The following is a 6,499-nucleotide window of genomic DNA, read 5'->3' on the forward strand; positions in this document are numbered from 1 at the left end:
TCCCTTCCCTGGAACTAATGGGCCTAGCCCGAACCATGAAAAATAGTGCCAAACCCAGACTCGTCCATCGGATGCTGGATGTTGTAATTCATCACAAGCTTTATACCACTCCAGCTGAAGCTTGGCATTGCGCATGGTCATCTTAGGCTTGTGTCCGGCTGTTCGGCCATGGAAACCCATTTCATGAAGCTCCTAACGAACAGTTCTTGTGCTGACGTTGCTTCCAGAGGCAGTTTGGAACTTGGTAGTGAGTGTTGCAACCGAGGACAGATGATTTTTACACGCTATGCACTTCAGCACTCGGCGGTCCAATTTTATGAGCTTGTGTGGCCTACCACTTCGTGGCTGAGCAGTTGTGGCTCTTAGACATTTTCATTTCACAATAACAGCACTTACAATTGGCCGGGGCAGCTCTATCAGGACAGATATTTGACGAACTGACCTGTTGGAAAGTTGGCATTCTATGACGGTGCCACGTTGAATGTCACTGAGCACTTCAGTAAGGCCATTCTACTGCCAATGTTTGTCTATGGAGATGGCTGTGTGCTCAATTTTATACACCTGTCAGCAACATGTGGCTGAAATAGCTGAATCCACTCATTTGAAGGGGGGGTCCACATACTCTATATACGAAAGAATGTTGAATAAGTAAAGAGTCATCAATCTCCGAAAACCGATGTGGGAACAGGATTGTGTGATCTCGCTATCCGTAGCCGATGTAAGACCTTTAAACAGGTTAACATTCACAAGGCCGCAGGGCCAGACAGATTACCAGGACGCGTACTCAGAGCATGCGCTGACCAGCTGCCAATTGTCTTCACTGACATTGTTTTGTCTTTAACCTCTCCCTGACCCAGGTTGTAATACATACATACATACATACATACATACATACATACATACATACATACATGATTCAAGCAGACCACCACAGTTCCTGTGCCCAAAAGGTAATCTGTCTAAATTAATATTGCCTTCTAGCACTCACGTCTGTAGCCATGAAATGCTTTGAAAGGCTGGTCATGGCTCACATAAACACAATCATCCCAGATACCCTGGACCCTCTCCAATTCGCATACCGCCCCAACAGATCCACAGATGACACAATCTCTATTGTACTGCCCTCTCCCACCTGGACAAGAGGAACACCTACATGAGAATGCTGTTCATTGACTATAGCTCAGCGTTCAACACAATAGTGCCCTCAAAGCTCATCACTAAGCTAAGGACCGTGGGACTAAACCCCTCCCTCTACAACTGGATCCTGGACTTCCTGATGGACTGCCCCCAGGTGGTAAGGGTAGGTAACAACACATCAACCAACCTGATTCTTAACACAGGGGCCCCTCAGGGGTGCGTGCTCAGTCCCTCCTGTACTCCCTGTTCACTTATGACTGCACGACCTGGCACAACTCCAATACCATCATTAAGTTTGCCGATGACACAACAGTGGTAGGCCTGATCACCAACAACGACGAGACAGCATATAGGGAGGAGGTAAGAGACCTGGCCGTGTGGTGCCAAGACAACAACCTCTCCCTCAACGTGATCAAGACCAAGGAGATCATTATGGACTACCTGCTCCCCATTCTCATCAACGGGGAGCAGGTTGAGAGCTTCAAGTTCCTTGGTGTCCACATCACCAACAAACTAACAAATCCCATGGAAACTCGATAGAGACCGAAATGATGGCTGAGAGAACTTTCCCAAACTGTTAGTAATGTGCAGTTTGTGAAAGATTAGTTCTTTCTTAATAGTTTGCGATTTGTGCCTATCACCCTCACGGCAGTCATTTAAGCTATGCATTCTGCCAAGAGTCATTCACAATCTAGTCCGGTTGCGGCTACAACTAGACCTTGTTTCAAATGTATCAAGAAATAATTGTATTTCTATGCCTAGCAATCAACAAATGTACATTGTTTAAAGCAAACGTTTACATGTCTCAGTCACAAATGACAGGTCCAATAAGACCCCTATTGTGAATGAGATGTGAACAAGAGATTTGTGGAATCATGACTCTTTCTAGTTTAAGTTAATCATTCGCCGGTGTAGGGTCCTGCATACTCTGGGCATTACTGACTCAAATGAACAAAATGAGTCGAATTATTCTTTCTTTTGACTCAACGTGTCGAAATGATCTGAGTCAGTAAAAAGAGTCAGTAAAACTTCCCATCCATCACCACAAACGGTTTATTTTCCCAAGTAGCCGCTTCCGCTACTTTCTTCAAGGATAGGCATGTGTGACTGGAGCCTTGAGTGTAGGTAAGTCACCATTTTGTGTGCAGTTGCAGACGAGCATGCAAATACATTTTTCCATGACACCATATGATAGACTCATCTTTCACACATACACACTGCACAGTCAAGACATCACTTCTGATTATGCTAAATACCCGCCAGGTTGGTGGCATCTTACTTGGAGAGGAAAGGGGAAAAGGGGATACCTAGTCAGTTGTCCAACAATGTATTCTGAATCAGAGAGGTGCGGGGGGCTGCCTTAATCGACATCCGCGTCTTTGGCGCCTGGGGAACAGTGGGTTAACTGCCTTGCTCAGGCAGAACGACAGATTTTTACCTTGTCAGCTCGGGGATTCGATCCAGTTACTGCCCAACGCTCTAACCACTAGATGGGCCCGTGGTAATGGCTGGAGCGGAATTAGTAGAATAGTATCAAATACATCAGACACATGGTTTCCATATGTTTGATGCCATTCCATTTTCTCTGTTCCAGCCATCATTATGAGCCGTCCTCCCCTCAGCAGCCTCCTGTGACACCAACTCCCCTTTCTCTTGTCTGCTCCAGGCGTTGTAATGTCTGGCAACACTTTTACAACCCACACTATCTCTGTGACATACACTATATATACAAAAGTATGTGGACACCCCTTCAATTTAGTGGATTTGGCTATTTCAGCCACACCCGTTGCTGACAGGTGTATAAAATTGAGCACACAGCCATGTTATCTCCATAGACAAAGATTGGCAGTGGAATGGCCTTACTGAAGAGCTCAGTGACTTTCAAAATGGCACCGTCATAGGATGCCACCTTTCCAACAGGTCAGTTCCTCAAATTTCGACCCTGCTTCGAACCCAGCTGCCTCAGTTAACTGTTATTGTGAAGTGGTAGGCCACACAAGCTCACAGAACGGGACCGCTGAGTGTTGAAGCGTATCGCAACACTCACTACTGAGTTCCAAACTGCCTCTGGAAGCAACGTCAGCACAAGAACTGTTCGTTGGGCACTTCATGAAATGGGTTTCCATGGCCAAACAGCCGCAAGCTTAAGATCACCATGTGCAATACCAAGCGTCGGCTGGAGTGGTGTAAAGCTCACCGCCATTGGACTCTGGAGCAGTGGAAATGCGTTCTCTGGAGTGAAGAATCATGCTTCACCATCTGGCAGTCCGACGGATGAATCTGGGTTTGGCGGATGCCAGAAGAATGCTTCCTGCCCAAATGCATAGTGCCAACTGTAACGTTTGGTGGAGGAGAAATAATGGTCTGGGTCTGTTTTCATGTTTCGGGCTAGGTCCCTCAGATCCAGTGAAAGGAAATCTTAATGCTACAGAATACAATGACATTCTAGACGATTCTGTGCTTCCGACATTGTAGCAACAGTTTGGGGCATGACAATTTCAGCACAAAGTAAGGTCCATACCAGAAATGGTTGTTCAAGATCTGTGTGGAAGAACTTGACTGGCCGCAGTCAACCCCATCGAACACCTTTGGAATGAATTAGAACACAGACTGCGAGCCAGGTCTAATCGCCCGACATTAGTGCCCAACCTCACTAATGCTCTTGTGGCTGAATGGAAGCAAGTCCCTGCAACAATGTTCCAACATCTAGTGGAAAGCCTTCCCAGAAGAGTGGAGGCTGTTCTAACAGCTAAGGGAGGACCAACTCCATATTAATGCCAATGATTTTGGAAGGAGATGTTCCACGAGCAGGTGTACGCAAACTTTTGTTCGCTGCTTAGTATCTATGCATGGTCACTTTACCACTACCTACATGTACAAATTACATCGACTAACCTGTACCCCTGCACATTGACTCGGTACCGGTACCCCCTGTATATAGCCTCGTTAATGTTATTTTACTGTGTTACTTTTTATTTAAAATATTTGTTTATTTAGTCATATATTTTCTTAACTCTATTTCTTGAACTGCATTGTTGGTTAAGGGCTTGTAAGTAAGCATTTCATGGTGAGGTTGACACCTGTTATAATAATGCTTGTCTCTATCAAATAACAGCTTAACACTCCACCTTCCCTCTTGATTAAATTACTCCGCTTGAGCAACACACAACTTTGTTATGGTAAATGCGGCTTTTCATACAAGCTTTAGATTGCTCTCTTAAAGACTGGAGCTTCTCCCATTGAGTTGAACTAGTATGATGACTGTTTAGTGCCTTGGGTGGATTGGTTTGCACATTATGGTTCAGCAGCTTGGGATGAACTGTCAGTTTATTGGAAATGTGTCTATTTCATATAATGTGGCCAGGACGTTCAAAGTCCAGTCATAGACAGAAACTGGAATTAAAGCTGAGGGATGTGCCACAGGCAATCATTAGTTTGTGACTCATTCTTTGACCAGAAACAAGCACTGTCTATCAAGACAAATCTCTGGTTTTGGTTTCATTTTGAATGGAAATTTGAGTTTTTTAGGTGTGCCCTCTCTACTCATAATAACCTTTAATGATGCTTTTAAGAAATTGTGAAAACACTTGCAGTGCTCCTAATCCTAAAGTAACTAGGCCTAGGTCATAATTAGTCAATAAGGTAGGAGGAGGTGTGGTATATGGCCAATATACCACGGCTAAGGGCTGTTGTTAAGTACGACGCAATGCCGAGTGCCTTATAGCTATTATAAACTGGTTACCAACGTAATTGGATCAGTAAAAATAAATGTTTTGTCATACCCATGGTATACGGTTAAATAAGCCACAGCTTTCAGTCAATCAGCATTCAGGACTCGAACCACCCAGTTTATAATAAGTCTTAAAAAATGAGATATTGGCCTATCCGCATGGTGTATTGATTTTGTTAAATGTTTCCTCTGTTGCTCCTGATGACAATGAAACACCAAGAGAGGGATTCATCTGACAGTGTTTTTAAAATTAAATATTAGCAGTGTTACCATAACACTATACAATATAATTCTTGGTATTAACACTTATTATCCGTCATCAAACAGGAGCTTGTGTATATCAACTGGCCTTCCTGCTGAAACTGTAGATTTAATTTAAATATGGAACTCTTTCATATGCAAACAAGTATCAGTCGATGATTAACACTAGAAGCACTGAAGTAATCATTTTGACGGCATATTAATTTAAAATTGAAATAGGCCTATCTCTGCCATTATTAAAGTCATGCCCCACCTCCGTCCTTGACCTTTCCTAAATAAGTATATTTATTAACACACAAATTATGTTAACATTTTAATATCACAAAATTCCTGCCCTTCATTCACCGCTAGTCATTCACCACCAGCCTGTGCAGCCCAACTACACCTAAACTCTATCAAAACTAATTTCACACATATAAAAACAGAGTTAGCCTAAAGACAATTAAATTGACAATAGTCTGATGGGTGACAATATTATCAATTGTCAAATTGTAGCCTAAAAGAAGAGATGCATGGGTAGCTTGGAATTGACACACAGGCAAGGAAATGGAGCGCCAAAAAGAGACTTTTTCAAATCCTCCGACAGTCACATGTAGGTATGACTTTGTCTATATAGTATGAAAAAAAGCTAATTCTGAGGTTTCCAAACACTTACCTTTGCCAAATAACTTTAACATTTTGAGAGATGAGCTCTATTTCCAAATATGACTATTAATATAATACAACTAAATATATGCTATTTTGTTATTTTGAATACATGTTCTTAGTTCCATAATGTTTCTTAAAACCTGCCATAACGAAAATGTATTTCTCTTGTGATGGATTTAACACTTGAATTGTGGTGTTTTTTGTTTGTTCTTAGAGAGAGCCTACATTAACATAAATTAATATATGATTGTGTTCTTAATTGTTCTTCTTTTCTATTCTAATGTTACCCAAGACCTTCGTAAACACAACCAAATTATTATTTTTGCGACGGCATATTAAATGTACTTATTAGACGGTTAGAATGTTGCAGTCAAAAATTATGGATGACTGAAAACGGGATGGCTCAAGGCCGGACTTTTCTAGTGTTAAACAGCGTACACACATTTTTAGAGACACATAGGTAAGAATACAGCAATGACATAACATTCTGGTCTGCTATACATAAAATGTAATGTTATAGACAAATTTCAGTTCATTTTGGGTTTAAAGTGATATTACTGAAAAAATATGTTTTATACACGATGTGGGAAAAAAATGTATTCCCTTTTTTTGTAAGCTGTTGATTTATATAGAATAACTACAAGAGACTGACCTCTGTTTTAATATCACATCCTTTGTCGTCACTCTGAAGTAATAACGTTGTGCTCAATGTATATGGGGAAA

The sequence above is a fragment of the Oncorhynchus mykiss genome, chromosome 9 (genome assembly GCF_057628025.1).
Source record: "Oncorhynchus mykiss isolate SJ-2025 chromosome 9, ASM5762802v1, whole genome shotgun sequence".
Taxonomy (NCBI): Eukaryota; Metazoa; Chordata; class Actinopteri; order Salmoniformes; family Salmonidae; genus Oncorhynchus; species Oncorhynchus mykiss.